Below are 14569 nucleotides of genomic sequence, written 5' to 3'. Positions count from 1 at the left end.
ACTGGGAAAGGGACGCCCCTTAAGATCCTTTCCCACTTCGCTTTCTGTTGCCATGGTAAACGCTTTGACCAAAGGCAACTTGAGGAAAGGGTTCATTCACCATGTCACCGTCCATCATGAGAGAAGCCAGGGCAAGACCCTCACTGGTAGGGTCTGAAGCAGAGGCCATGGAGGACGAGTGTTGTTTACTGGTTACGTTCCAATCCCAGTTCCCGCTCCCTCCTCTCCTCCCGCTCCCTCCCCCACCTCCCTTCTGCTCCTTAGAGAGGGTACGGCCTCCTCTAGGAAGTCTACTGAGTCCCATCATCTCATTGCTGCAGGACCCCACACACCCCTGTGTCTAGGCTGGGCAAGGTGTCTCTCCACTAAGTCAGCGTGTGCATTACAGTTAGGTCTTGGGAGTCCAGCTCGGTCTTGTGCAACAGCCTGCTTTCTTACAGCATCTAGGACCACCTGTCCGGGAATGGCACCACCTGCAGTGGGCCGGTCCCTTCCTTCATCCATCATCAATCAATACCGCCCCGCAGGCTCGCCTGTGGTCCAGGGGAAGGAGAGTAGTTACTCAGTGACGGCTCTCTCTTCCCAAGCGACTCTAGTTTGCAGCCAGGTGACAAAAACTAGCCAGAGCGTATCCCCCTCCTGTCTCTAGCCTCCCCTCCCCTTCCCTAACCCACTGATGAGGGCCAGAAGGCAGGGAGTGGGGACGAGGGCTAACGCAGGGATGTTTGTTTCCACCAAACCCCTCTGCCAGATGCAGACAGCACCAGGGAGTGTTGTTACTCATGGAGTCCCAGGCCAGTTCTCAACGCAATGGGATTATGTTTCAAGTGGCTACAGCCTGTTCCTTGTGCAGTTAAACTCCTCTGACGACGGGAACGCTCCCATGGCAGTGGCCGCTTCTCACCTCCTGATTAGACAAACACATGCTGAGGTCTGGAATGAAAAGTTAATGTGCCCATTTATTCATTTTTCTGTCAAGTCACAATAGATTTTTAACTGCCAATGAGTAACCTCCCCAAGGTGCTGTGGCCATGAGTGGCCATTTCCGCCCACCACCCCCTGCCAGCCGGCTCTCTCCTGGGGCCAGGGCACTGCCAGCTGTGCCCTCTCCTGTCCTGCACCCCACAGCAGCTGCCCTCCCAGCCCCATCGAATAGCCAGAAGATGGCAACAGCGCCTAGCATGGCACCCTACTCCTCTACATCCAGGGTCAAGGTGCCCGTTTTGTAAAACAGAAACTGCAAAAGGTTGTCTTGGAAGTGCGGGTCAGCCTAAAGAAGCCAGCTCTGCCAGGGGAAGAAAAGGCTAAGCTTGGGGTCTTGCTCCAGCCCCAGGGATCCTGCCAAGGAACCCACTGAGAAAATGATCATCTACCTCCCTACACTGTGTGAGCCCAGACCCATGGCTCAGCCTCTCTGAACCCCTTTGTCTGCACAAACATGACAGAGTCCCACGGTCTTTGAAACGAATCCAGTGATGTGCACGGGCCTGGTGTGTGCGTTAGGGCACATAACAGGTAGCCATGTGGCCCAGCCGCACACTCTTGGAGATGACGCTGGCCACACCAGCAGGGCGTCTTGGTGCAGGGCAGCCCAGGGGTGCAGACAGCGCCTGCACGCTCCCTCCAAGAGCCCCAGCACCTGGCCTTGCTCCCCTCTGTCCCCTGGGGCTGAGCAGCCCGAGGTGGCCTCACATCTTCACACGTTAACTCCTGGGATCCGGGAGAAATACTGGGAAGCTAATTCTTTTTAAACAGATAAAATCTGCCTGTGTTACAGCCCCCAGCTTCCTGGAAGCTAAAAGTATTTTAATGTCATATTTCCATGCAAATTTTAGTTTAGAATTTAATACCCTTTTAACATACATTAAATTTTTAGCATTCTTGAAGCCCTTCACTGTGTTAGCTGATGTGTGTTGAGGGGAAAAAGCAGCTGGAGGAAGCTGTAAATTAAGAAAGTTCTAGAAGCAAGGTTGTCACAAATCTTCATGCCCACCTCATTTGGGGTGTTTATTCTTTTGTCTAGCTCATGGCATCCTGGGGAGGTGTTGGAAGGCTGCAGTCCCCATGGGGACATCAGCTGTGACTGGTGGCTTCCCTGGGGAGGGAGGCTTCCCACAGGAGACGCTCTGAGGACAAGAGAACAGCCTCAGATTCGCTGCTCCATTTGTCTGGGTGGGGCTGTTGTCATGCTTGACCATGCCTGTCACCCTGCCCGAGGTTCACACGTAGGGGTGAATACACAGGCAAAGGAGAAGTTTGGGGGACCCCATAGAGTGGGGTAGCTGCCTTGTTTTTGGTTCAGGGTACAAATAGCATACAGCTAAGGACAAAGGTGTCATCCACTTTAAGAAACAGAGGAAGCCAGGCGTTGGTGGCACATGCCTTTAATCCCAGCACTCAGGAGGCAGAGGCAGGCGGATCTCTGTGAGTTCGAGGCCAGCCTGATCTACAAAGCGAGTTCCAGGAAAGCCTCCAAAACAATACGGAGAAACCCTGTCTCGAAAAACCAAAAAAAAAAAAAAAAAAAAAAAAAAAAAAGGAACAGAGGAGACCTGGGCCACAGGAGCCGTGGACAGGTCCAGATCCCGTTGACCCCAGACTCTACAACAACCTGCTTGGACAGCAAGTGACTGTGGAGCAGGCTGTCTCCTGAGAGGCCTGATGCCAGGCTGGCAGGGCTCACCCCCTGAGAACAGGAAACAGCTAAGTGCCCAGCCAGATCCTTGGGAGTCCAACGTCTGAACGAGGGTGTGAGCAACAGAACCAGCCTCAAGGACCACACACGCCAGATCCACCACAGGGCAGAGCTACGGAAGCCCCAGGCAGTCAGAACCAGACTCCTCACCCCAAGGAGCCCCAGTTCCTAACAGACCTTCACCTCTGCCACCAGAGGCCCAGCAGTGTCTGCAAAGCCTGTGGGTGGGTGTCCCGAGTTTTGGCTCTGGACAGAGGCCAGCAGCAGCCAGGACAGCCCTACCCATGGCAAGAAGGTGAGTACGACTATGGATACCTGGACTACTGGGCCCAGGTATGGGGTCACTTGAGGTACACTCTGGCTAGGCTGCCCTAAGTCACCACACCATGGCCCCTGACTGAACCACACTGAGGACCCCTCTGTAAAACAGGTCAGAAGTAATGGGCCCTCTCTCCTGGAGCCCCTGGAGTTCAGGAGACGGTGCCCAGCAGGTCCCAGAGCATCGGCTGCTGGTCAGAAACAAAGCTTCATTGCAAAAGGCTTGCGTGGCCACCTGTCCCCTTAGCACTAGCCAGAACATGAAATGTTGAGTATAAAGCTAGGATGTGGTGGAGTGCCTGCCTACCACGCATGAAGACCGGGGTTCAATTCCAGAGCTAAAACCACAGGTGGCATCCCAGAACTCAGGAGAGGAACGCCAGAGTTTAAGGTCGGGACAGGAAGTGAGACAGCTTGAGTTCCTGTCACTCCGGGGCAGATATGGAACCTACAGAGATAACTCACTTTGGCCTCCAACCAGCATCTACGTGACACAGGTTGTGAGTCGCTGCCAAGCTCCGGGCAGCTCGGGCTCCAGGTCTCAGGCCTAGGGCTGCCTCATGCCTGACTCAGTCCTGGAAAGTGGTGAAGTGTGAGTGTTCTCCACCAGGGGGAGCCCCTCATTACCCGGGTCTCCTGGAGCCTGCCTGCCCCCCCCCGTCCCATGGGAGCCCTGAGACAGGAGTGATGCCATCCAGATCCTGTTGTTGGGAACCAAGTCCCTGGGGCTCCCATTCTCCACGTGCAGTTGCCCGGCATCTGTGACAGGCAGCTCCTGGGCCTCTGGCTCCTCGAGCCCCATCTACAGTAGGGTAGATGCCTGGGAAGGGCAGATTCCCAGAAAAGGAACCCCAAGGGTATTCACCACGCAGATGACTAGAGGCAGGACGCAGCGGAGATGACTCCCCATATCCCTGGGCTCTGAGCCCTTGCTGTGGGGGTCACTGAGGTCAGATCAGTGTGTAGGGACTCCTGCCCAAGACCGTCAGCTGCTACAGGAAGGGGGTTCTGTTACCCCAAAAGTGTTAGCTTCTTTGATGTCTAGAAGGGAGGTCTGTGCTATCCTGGGCAGCTGTGAAGAACCCTCAGTGACAGAACTCTGATGCTCCCAGCATACGTCTCCTGGTGGTCACACCACAGCCAGGCTCTGGGTCAGCCGCATGTATCGCCGTGGCTTCCCTCAGTGACCCCGTCTGTGCCCACGCCTTATTCCCACCCCCTGACAGGGTGTCCTCCACCTGGGACAGTGCCCTCCCAGGCCAGAGAAAGTCACACACTCGTCCCTAGTCAGTCCCTGCTGTGAGGACGTACAGCTATGATTGGCAGCTCTTCTGGGACAAGAGCCGGACATCGGGACAGGAAGTGGATGGGCCTCCCTGGCAGTCTCTAGGTGTTTTAAACTGTTTTCAGTTCCAGAAACGGTAGGTCCACAGTGACAAGTCCTAAAAAGGAAGGCATTTGCCCAGAAGGGGAAGACACTTGGGAATCTGCCCCTGGTTCTCACTCCAGTCAGACAACATGAGGGAAGCCCGGGTCTTGGGGAAGGAGGAGTGAGCATGCTCCTGTGTGCCTGTGTAGACGCTTGACTGGTATCCACGAGCATATGTAAGTACTGTGTGTGCCTGAGCTAAGAGTCGGTATGCATGGATTTATGTGTGCCTCTGATACGACTTTGTATGTGCAAGTACACGTGTGTCTGCATACCTGTATGAACACACGTGAGTCCTTACGTCTCTACATGCACTCTGTGTGTGTGTGTGTGTGTGTATGCACGCGCACACATGCGTGTGCGTGTATTTGTCCCAAAGCACTGGGCGAACTAGCCAGCCTAGCATCACCTGCCCAGGCCCACGGCTGGCCACCTGCTCTCAGAGGAATACCTGGTCTCTGAGCAGCCCCTGCTCTCAGCCAAGCAGCTGGCCACCATTTTGGCACACGCTGTCCTGTCACGTCTGATTTGTGAAGTCGTGTCTGCCAGGCCCACAGGAGCGTCCGGCTGGGCTCTTTCAGGTCAGGGAGTGTTTTCATCTCTGGCTTCTAGGAGCGCTTGGTCAGCCGACCACACTCAGCCCTCGCTGGAGAGTCCTGCTGGCTTCCCAAGGTGCAGAGACGGAGTACTCGGGGTTTGAACCAGCCTGGTTGGTTACCAGCCAACACCAACACCATGCCCTCCTCTTCCCCCTCCCCGTCCCCCTCCTCCTCCTCCTCCCCCTCCTCCTCCTCCTCCTCCTCCTCCTCCTTCTCCTCCCCCTCCTCCTCCCCCTCCTCCTCCTCCTCCTTCTCCTCCCCCCCTCCTCCCCCTCCTCCTCCCCCTCCTCCTCCCCCTCCCTCCTCCCCTCCTCTTCCTCCTTCTCCCCCTCCTCCTCCTCCCCTTCCTCCCCTTCCTCCCCCTCCTCCTCCCCCTCCTCCTCCCCTCCTCTTCCTCCTTCTCCCCCTCCTCCTCCTCCCCTTCCTCCCCTTCCTCCCCCTCCTCCTCCTCCTCCTCCCCCTCCTCCCCCTCCTCCTCCCCCTCCTCCTCCCCCTCCTCCTCCCCCTCCTCCTCCTTCTCCTCCCCCTCCTCCCCCTCCTCCTCCCCCTCCTCCTCCTCCTTCTCCTCCCCCTCCTCCTCCCCCTCCTCCTCCTCCCCTTCCTCCCCCTCCTCCTCCCCCTCCCCCTCCCCCTCCTCCATCAGGAAGCCTACCTGAGCTAACCCAGCCACCACAACCCACACAACCATGCAGCATTTCTGCAGGGTGACTCTGACCCCACAGTCTCTAGAAGAAGCCCTTGGAGCCAATGCTGGCCGTGGGACACGGGATCTGCTGTCCGTCAGGTGCTGTGAGAGTCGGCTGAGTTCGGGGCCAGGCAAAGGCGTGGGGATAAACAGCGTGATGTTAAAGGTTCCCGGGGAGACGCTGTGGCCGTAGATTGCCTAACACTGGTGTATGTGACTGTGCCCGCCCGTTTCACTCCTGCAGGGTTCCCAGAGACTGTCACGAGCCATCGAGCCCTGTGCTTCGAGAAAGGTGGCAGAGAAGCCTGACGAATGGCTGCTCGTAGTGGAGCATGGAGTGGTTATAAACCTCCGGAAGTGTAGTCACCCTGTGCCGGGTGCCAGGAAGTATCTGTGGAGTAAATTCTGACCCTCTGCTGTCGGCAGAAAGCCGAACCCAGAGCCGCGAGAACGGGGCCAGCCACAGCCTGCACCCGTCCTCACATTTCACGGGCGCTTTGTGGGGACAGGAGCCTTAATACGTGTCAGCCAAGGTGACAGCAGCGTCAATGGGTGGCTTCACTCCCAGTCAAGACCACGTGGGCCAAGATGGCTGCCTCTCAGCTGCCGTGCCGGCCCCAGAGGGGGCTGGAGCTGGGAGGCAGGAGCCACACCACAACCAGATCCAAAACAAAAATTAATCCTTAAGTTGCATCCTGGCTCCAAATGGGGTAAGCCAAACCCCAGGAGAGCCCCAAATCTCCTAAGAATAAGATGGAGCTTGTCAACCAGCCCTATGCCCCTGAGGATGCTGGGTAATTACTTCTCCCCTTTGTCTTTCTGTCTGCTCTTAGCTCAACCACTAAGAAGCAGCCACAAAATCGGTTAAAGCTTCCAAAGTGTGTCTCTCCCCAGAAATCTCTTAGAAAAGGCAGAAGATTTACAAGATGTGAAAAGTAAAACAAGGTAATTGTTTTTGGAATGACCCCAATATTTTCACCCTGGTGACCCCAGCCGGGCATCTTGCCCCCATATTTACGATTCCTGGTCCTCTGCACACTGCTGGGCGACCTTTCTGAGCCCCCCTCTGAGAGCCCCCAGTCCCTTATCGGGCCTGTAACTCACCCTGACGTTATCTCTCGGGAGGGTTTTCCGCACTTTAATTTAACTCCCCCATCATTATTTCCCGGACTTCAAGGTTTTCTCTTTGGAAGTGCCCTTCCTGGGACAAGCATAATGTGTTTGCCATCAAACCCAATAAATATGTTTGTACGGGAGATGGGAACCATTGGGGAGAGGAGCTCAGCCTGGGCAGCAGCCCAAGCTCTCAACCCCAAGTGCTCTAGGGCGGGTGAGCTTTTGTGTCCTTGAACCTCTGTGGTTCCGGGTGGGGGAGGGGAGGCGCACTATTCTCAGGCGGGCGAGGGCGGAGCTAGCAAACATCAGATGCCCAGATTCCTTCTCTCTGCTCCTCTTTGCTGCTGTCTGCCTTGGTTTTGTGGTGTGGTTGTCACTGCTGAGACACCGGAGTTGTCACTTCACAGCTCACTGGCCGGGAGCCCAAGCCATCGTCCAACTCACCACCTCCTGCCGCCACGCCCTACCGCAGCCACAGACCTGCACAGAAAACGAACTAGACACACAGAGAGGCACAGGGGTGGCCTGGTCACACAGCACATTGGGAGCAGACCCGAGTTTGCAGCCCAGCCAGACCTGTAGAACCAGAACTGTCCCCACCGGACAGTCCAAGTTTGCCTCCAGCTTCTTAGACTCCCATCAATCTGACTACACTTGGTGGGTCTCCCTGAGTTCCTCAGAGGGTAGCTACACACACAGTAGGGATCTAGTCGGAAGTTCGAGAGCCAATTCGGGTTCCTCTCAGTACCAGCCGTGGAAGGAGCCTTCTGCAGAGAGTGGTCTTGGTTTGTGTCCCCGCTAAGAGCCTGTCTGTCACAGTAGGTGGGTCCAGCAGAAGCAAATTAAAATTTCTGCCCAGTGCCTCTCCTCAGCACTCTGGGCCTCAGTCCTCACCTGCAAGATACTGGGAGGAAAATGAGTTCTAATAAATTAACCAGATGTAAGGACTGGAGAGATGGTCTGGAAGTTAAGAATGCTCTTGCAAAACCCACGCATATCAGTGGTTCCCACATGCCTGAGAGCTCTGATGCCTCTGGTCTCCGTGGGCACCTGCACGTGCAAACTCAAAGACAGACACGCACACATACAGAATTAATAATAATTCTTTACAAAATTAACCAAGGTGTGAGGGCCTACCAGGCATTCCGATTTCCCATCCTGTGGCAAGCTGCACATGGTTTAGGGGCTTCTGCTGGAATTAGGGTGAGACCCCTGTCCAGGTTGTGGGACTGTCCTCCATGTCCCCCAGGCCCTCAGCTCCTCTCCGGGGACAGCCACAGCTGTGCCCCCCTCAACCCTAACCAAATGGCCCCAGAGCAGAGCCCCTACTGGTTGAGGCCCTACAGCAGAAGCCAAGCCAGGTTCTGGGGGCTGCAGAGTGTAGGGCACTGAGCCACCGGGGGTCTTTGAGAAACGGCGCTCAGGCCTACACTAGAAAAGAGATCAGAAATGACAAGAGCCCAGAGAACAGGTCCAACTGCAAATGCAGGATGGCTCCCAGCACTCTCCACAGATGCCAGGGGCCTGGTAAGGACCCTGTGTCCAAGATGCCATTGATGCCACTGAGACACACTGAGACCCCAAGGAACCTCAGGGTCGGGAGTGAAGGTCTGTGTCTGTGGCCAGTGTGGACAGATGCCCAGAGCAGAGGCTTGCTGTCTGTGGTGAGACATTACTTATGATTTATTAAAGTTGCCTGAGGATTCAGAAAGCAAAGTCAGTCACAGGCCATAGAAGTCAGGCACACACCTTTAGTCCCAGCAGTCAGAAGCGAGGAGGTGGTGGCACACACCTTTGATCCTGGGACTCAGGATTAAGAGATAGTCGGAGCCCTCTGAGTTCAAGGCCACCCAGGGATACCTGAGACTGAGTCAGTCTAAGAGTAACAGATCACACGCCTTTAATCCCAGCACTACAGGGGTATAAAAGATAGGAGCAGGGTCTTCAGTATTCAGGAGACATCCATTCTGCAGCCACTGAGGGGAGGCAGCAGTTTGAGACTTGGTGAGAGCTCGTGCGTGGGTCAGCCCTTTCAGCCTGAGCTAGAGGTGGGAGCTATTGCCCAGCTGGTTTGCTTTCCTTATCTTCAGCTTGAAGCTGAACCCCAGTATCAGTCTCTGGGTCTTTTAGTTTTCGTGGCACAGCTGTCCCCGTGTTCCCTGATGGAACTGCCGAGAGAAGTGTCCATATGGGTCACTCGCACAGCTATGGTCTGGGGAACTTCCTGTCACTGAGCTCCTGAAAGGGTTTGGACACTCTGCCAGCCAGATTTCTATATCCATATTAGGGTGTGTGCATGCGTGCGTGCGTGTGTGTGTGTGCGTGTGTGTGTGTGTGTGTGTGTGTTTATGAACGTGAGTGTGAAGGTCGTTTTTATTTATAATCTGATTTATAATTTTATAATCTCCAGCTACCACAGATCAAGCTTCCACCCTCTTAGCACAGCACTGTGAGGATTCCATTTCAAGCTCACAGAGCTCTGACCACAGACTCCGTGTTTCCCCACAAGAACCTGGGCTTCCTTGATGCAGACACAGATCAGGCTGCTACACCTGTATGGGAACACTGCTATGCAGGACCCAGCTGCACCCACCGTGCCCCTGACCAAAACAGGCTCTGCCCACATGGGTCAGTGGTAGAGCACTGGTCTGGCATGCTCAATGTCCTAGGCTCTGATTTGATTTGGGGCTAAGGATGTCTCCCAGCACGCAGGAAGCCCGGGAGTCCAAAGCAATGCATAAGCCAACTATATCAAAGGGCAGTGTAACCCGGCCCTTTGGAGGTAGGCTATGAAAGATGATGAATCTGATTGATAAGCCCAAAGGCATGTGTGGGCAACTTATTAAAACATGAGGCTAGGGCCGGGAGGTGGTGGCACATGCCTTTAGTCCCAGCACTTGGGAGGCAGAGGCAGGCGGATCTCTGTGAGTTTGAGGCCAGCCTGGTCTACAGAGCGAGTTCCAGGACAGCTGCAGCTCTCCTCAGAGTCTGGCACAAGGAGGGCATATAAAAAGCATTTGTTGACTGCATGCATGGGGGTGAGCGGGAGAATTAGATGGAGGAGGGCGCATTGCTTCGGTTGGCTTCCCTGGGCTGGGTCCCCAAGAGTGAGACAAAAAGCCACTTCTGTCCCCCAGAGAGGCCTGGACTTCCACTGTAGCCAGAGGTGGGCCACTGATGACCCCTCCCCTGGTGCCCAGGCACCAGGAATCTGCCCTGTGATACCTGGCCATGCCCCTGCGGTTCAGCTGGTGGTGTCTGGTGAGTCCTTGGCCCTGGGAAGACAGAGTTTACCCGACTCTCCAGACACAATAAAAGATTATCCACTAAATAAAATGAGGAGTGGCGAGGGCCCTCCCTGAGAGATTTATTCCTGGTGGTGGCTTCAGGCCCAGCTGCCACGATTAGACTTGGTCTCTCCCTCCATTTGTGGGAGGGAGTCACACTCCTATTTTATCTCCAGTGAGCTGGGACAGCGAAGATGGCATGAATGCTCATTAATCCTGAAACAAATTATTAAGGCCTGATCTTGGATTCCAGGAAAACCCCTTCTCACCCCGCCCCCAGGAGCCCCTCCCCTCATTCAGACCATCCATTCCCTCCTGGAAGACCGTCGCCAGTCAGCCAGTTCCCATTGGGCCTGAATGTAAAGGCCCAGTATGGATCAAGCCCAGTGACAAAGGAGCCCCCAGCCTGGTGACTATCTGCTGACCTGGGCCTTGACTCCTGGCCATGTCCTCAATATTCTGTTTCCTCCTCGGCCGTGTGTATACAGGGTGTCTGAGGTCAAGTGCTACCTCTCCACAACATCAGCCTCTGTCTGTCTTCTCCTCAGGGACCGTGGTCCACTTTGGGCTTCCCAGAACATCAGTATCCTACCTATGGTGGCTCACATGTGGCTGCACTTCAGGGGCTCCCACCTCCCTCAGACTCAGGGCAAAGGCCCTGGACCGAGACTATGTTTGCTTCTCCCTTGAAAGCTTCACCTGATGGCTTCCTTTCTACTCTAGGAGCTGTGGCCCCAGAACCTGCCTAACTGCAACCCAAAAGCCCACCCTTCCCTAACCAGACCTGGTAGAATAATAGATGGTGTTTTATTGGAGAAAGAATTTACACGGAAAACAAGTGACTGTCACAGCGTTCCCGCTCCAAGGATGCAGACCCTGACTCCAGGATGCTCTCTGAAACCCAAAGGGGACCTCGATTTCTGATCCTCTCCCTTTATCCAGCCATGTCCGCACCTGTAACCAAAAGGCATGACCCCTGTTACAGGCGCACAGGCAAACATATCGTTGCAATTCCCACATCAGGGTGTGAACCGATATCTGTGTGTTTGTGGGGTCTCTACTGTCCTGCCATGCCTTGTCCTTCAAACCAAAGAGTATGTACACAGGGGCTGGCAGAATGGCTCAGTGGGTAAGAGTGCCCTTGCCGTGAAAGAATGCAGATCTGAGCTCAACCCTCAGTGCCCATGGCCGCATGCACGCCTGTAACTGCAGAGCTGTGAGGGATGCAGGCAGGAGGCTCACTGGAGCTTGCTGATGGCTTGTTTAAGTCCAGGTTCAGAGGGAGAGCCTGTCTCAACAAGGAGGTAGACGAGAACACTTGATGTCCTCCTCTGGCTGGCCTCTACATGTATACCACCTACATACAATAGGAGCATCGCCGGGTGGTGGTGGCGCACGCCTTTAATCCAAGCACTCGGGAGGCAGATGCAGGCGGATCTCTGTGAGTTCAAGTTCAGCCTGGTCTACAGAGTGAGTTCCAGAACAGCCTCCAAAACAATACAGGGAAACCCTGTCTTGAAAAACCAAAAAGAAAAAACAAAACAATACATGCATCATCATAGATACATACATACTCAGTGTCCAGCCCCAGTAGACACAACCCTGTAGGAGCAGAGTTTGCACTACTCAGTGTGGGCCGGGTGCAAACAGTGGGTGCTCAATAGATGACTATTGATAAAGAAAGGGAAACATGGGTCCCCAACCCTCCCATCCCTCAAACTCTCAGGTACCCCAGCTCTAGGCCCAGCCATGGAGTTGCTCCCAAGGAACTCAGGTTAAAGATCCAGAGACTGGAGCTGGCATAGCCAGGTCCCTCTCCCACCCCAACCCCCAGGGATGGGAATGGGACTGAGTTCACTGCCTCTGGAGGTCCTTGTCCTGCCCGGTCCCACTGCCGCTTCAGCCCCAAATAATCACATGGGTGCGATAGTAATCATAAAACTGTTGGCTGATGGCTAGGGCTTCTTACTGGCTAGCTCCCTCTTAATTATTAACCCGTAACTACTAATCTATGTATTTCTACATGACCTTATCTTACCAGAGAACCCCTGGTGGGTCCCATATTCCCAGTCTCTACATGGCATCCCTCTTCAACGCCTCCTCTCTGCCTACCTTTCCCAGAATTCTCGTCTCCTGCCCCCACCTATCTTCCTGCCTCCAATGGCCAAACAGTGTTTTAGTCATCAACCAATAAGAGAAGCTTAAATACAGAAGGACGTCCCCATCGGCTTACAGCTGTCAGCAGGTGGAGTCACCATGCAGCCCCCTCCCCTAGTCATGGGGATTTTGTCAACTGGACAGCAAAGGCCAGAGCCTTGGGATGACCTTGGCTATCAAGAACCCCGTCTTCAGTCCTGACCTGATCCACTTCTCTTGCCAGAGTCCTGCTCCCGTCCCTGTCCACGCCACCAGCCCAGGCTAGATCTCATTGCCCTTGGATCTTCTCTTTCACTGTCATTTAAGGCAGGACAGGAGTGACCAGTCCAGCTGTAATTGCATACATCACCTTCCCAGGGCTGTACCTGGGTCCCCCCCCCTCAGCCATAGATCGGGGCCAGGAGCCCCTCATCTTCCCCCATCTCGGTCAGAATCCCTGGGGTGCTGCTGCCAACGCAGCAGCTACACGCAGAGTCCAGTCCTCCCAGGACTCGGCGCTGTCTTTGCTTGGTTCCTGGGGTTCCTGGGGACAGAATGGCCCCCGAAAATGTGCAAGCACAGTCAAGTGATGACTCACTTTCTAGGTACCAACGAAAGATTCAGAATGTGTGGTGTGCAGGAGCTCCCTAGAAAGGCAAAAACTCTGGTACAGAATCCAGTGCTTGTCCCTAACCACACTGTGTGCTGCGTCCGCTGCGCAGCCTGTGTCCAAGAATGTGTGGAAGGTGTCGGGGAGTAACCTTGCTCACCCAGTGCAGGGCAAGCAGCTGCTGGGGAGCACACAGTCCCGGCTGGGTTCTGAGCAGATCTGTCTGGACTTAGAAGCTGCCTAGGTGCACTGGGCAGTGGTGGCGTACACCTTGAATCCCAGCACTCAGGAGACACAGAGACAGAGACAGAGGCAGAGAGAGATGGGGGAAAGGAAGGGAGAGACAGAGAAAGGCAGAGAAGGGGGGAGAGAGGGAGGGGGAAACGGGGAGAGAGGGAGGGGGAGAAGGAGGGGGAGAGGGAGGGAGGGGAAACGGGGAGAGAGGGAGGGGGAGAGGGAGGGAGGGAGAGGAGGGAGGGCTATCTAGGTGTGGATAAAAGGGAAAGAGACTAGGGGTCCGACTGACAGGCCCAGGAATCCAGACATGGGACAGTAATGGGACAGGAGGGAAGATAGGACACACACACCATGGTCACCAGTGAGTCCAGTTTTGGTGGCCTGAGGACCCGCCATTGCAAGCCTCCAGCTCCTGCAGGCCGGCCCCTGCCTGCTCTTTTCTTCCCCCATGCCTAGGTGGGTGGCACCTGCTCTTGGGGACAGCACCTTTTGTCTGGCTTGGCTCAGCCATGTCCCACCTGGGTCCCATGTCTCTTTTAGTGGATGAGGTCGTGGACTTTTGAGTCCTTGAACTGGGATGACCTCAGAGGCCCTCTCACGCAACACCTGCTGGGCTGTCCTCCTGGGTCACTTCTAAGCTCGACGCCCCACGCTGGTCCTGGAGCCTGGGTTCCCCAGGTCTGGAGGCTGGAATGCTGCTTTGTTGCTGGGGGCCTTGAACAGGTTTTGTGTCCAGGCTGGGGAGGGGATGCACGCCTTTCTCCAGTGTAATGAGAGGGTCAAGGGCGTGAGCCACCGAGGCGGAGCCCACGGACACTTGGCTCGCAGGATCTAAGACCTTCACCTATGACAGACGATGGCGAGGCGGGGCCGCGACGCCACCGCCTGCAGCTCGCTCTGCGCTGGAACAAAGGAAGCACCGGGCGGTGGCCTTGCGTCCCACGCGCGCGTCTTCCGCACCCACGGCCACGCGTGCCGCGCACACGCACCCAGGGTACCCGGGCTCTCCACTCTGCTGGGAACCCCAACGCCTGCGCGAGCGTGGCCCACCTTTAACACCAAGGCCCTGGAACGGCAGCTGCGGGGACCAAGGAAGCCGGTCCAGATTTTGCTCCACGTCCAGTGCGTGTGCGTGGCTGCTCCTGGCAGACCTGGGGCGAACTCTAGTGCCCCAAACTGACACGCGCTGTCCATGGACCCAGACGTGGAGATGACCACGAGGAAGAGCCGGGACTGAATCGCGAGGGAGGCGCAAATGCAGCCTTGTGGCGCCACCTACGGCCCAGTCTCGCTGGCACACTTTCTGCTGGGCGGGCAGGACGCCTGTGTGGCCGGTTGTCTGTCTCTTCCCTCCCCACCGACGCCCTTCAGATCGCGGCCTTGGTCTGGGGATGCCAGGGCAGACACCCGGCCGGGTCCTGCCTCCTCCCTCGAATCAGCTGCGGACAAGCTGAGTG

General features: G+C 55.7%; 2 long non-coding RNA genes across 2 annotated transcripts; one reads left to right on the top strand and one right to left on the bottom strand.

Moving 5' to 3' along the window:
- Positions 1 to 687: 687 nt before the first annotated feature.
- Positions 688 to 7048, bottom strand: LOC121136074. Its single transcript, XR_005873186.1, has 2 exons — positions 6831 to 7048; positions 688 to 933 (listed from the first exon to the last, which is right to left on the bottom strand). It is a non-coding gene; the product is annotated as an uncharacterized LOC121136074 (long non-coding RNA).
- On the top strand, positions 5912 to 11132 carry LOC121136073. The gene is made up of 3 exons (XR_005873185.1): positions 5912 to 6436; positions 6560 to 6671; positions 10853 to 11132. It is a non-coding gene; the product is annotated as an uncharacterized LOC121136073 (long non-coding RNA).
- The last annotated feature ends 3437 nt before the right edge of the window (positions 11133 to 14569 follow it).

This window comes from Mesocricetus auratus, unplaced genomic scaffold (genome assembly GCF_017639785.1).
Source record: "Mesocricetus auratus isolate SY011 unplaced genomic scaffold, BCM_Maur_2.0 Super-Scaffold_100047, whole genome shotgun sequence".
NCBI lineage: Eukaryota > Metazoa > Chordata > Mammalia > Rodentia > Cricetidae > Mesocricetus > Mesocricetus auratus.
This window is presented reverse-complemented; position numbering and strand designations above follow the sequence as displayed.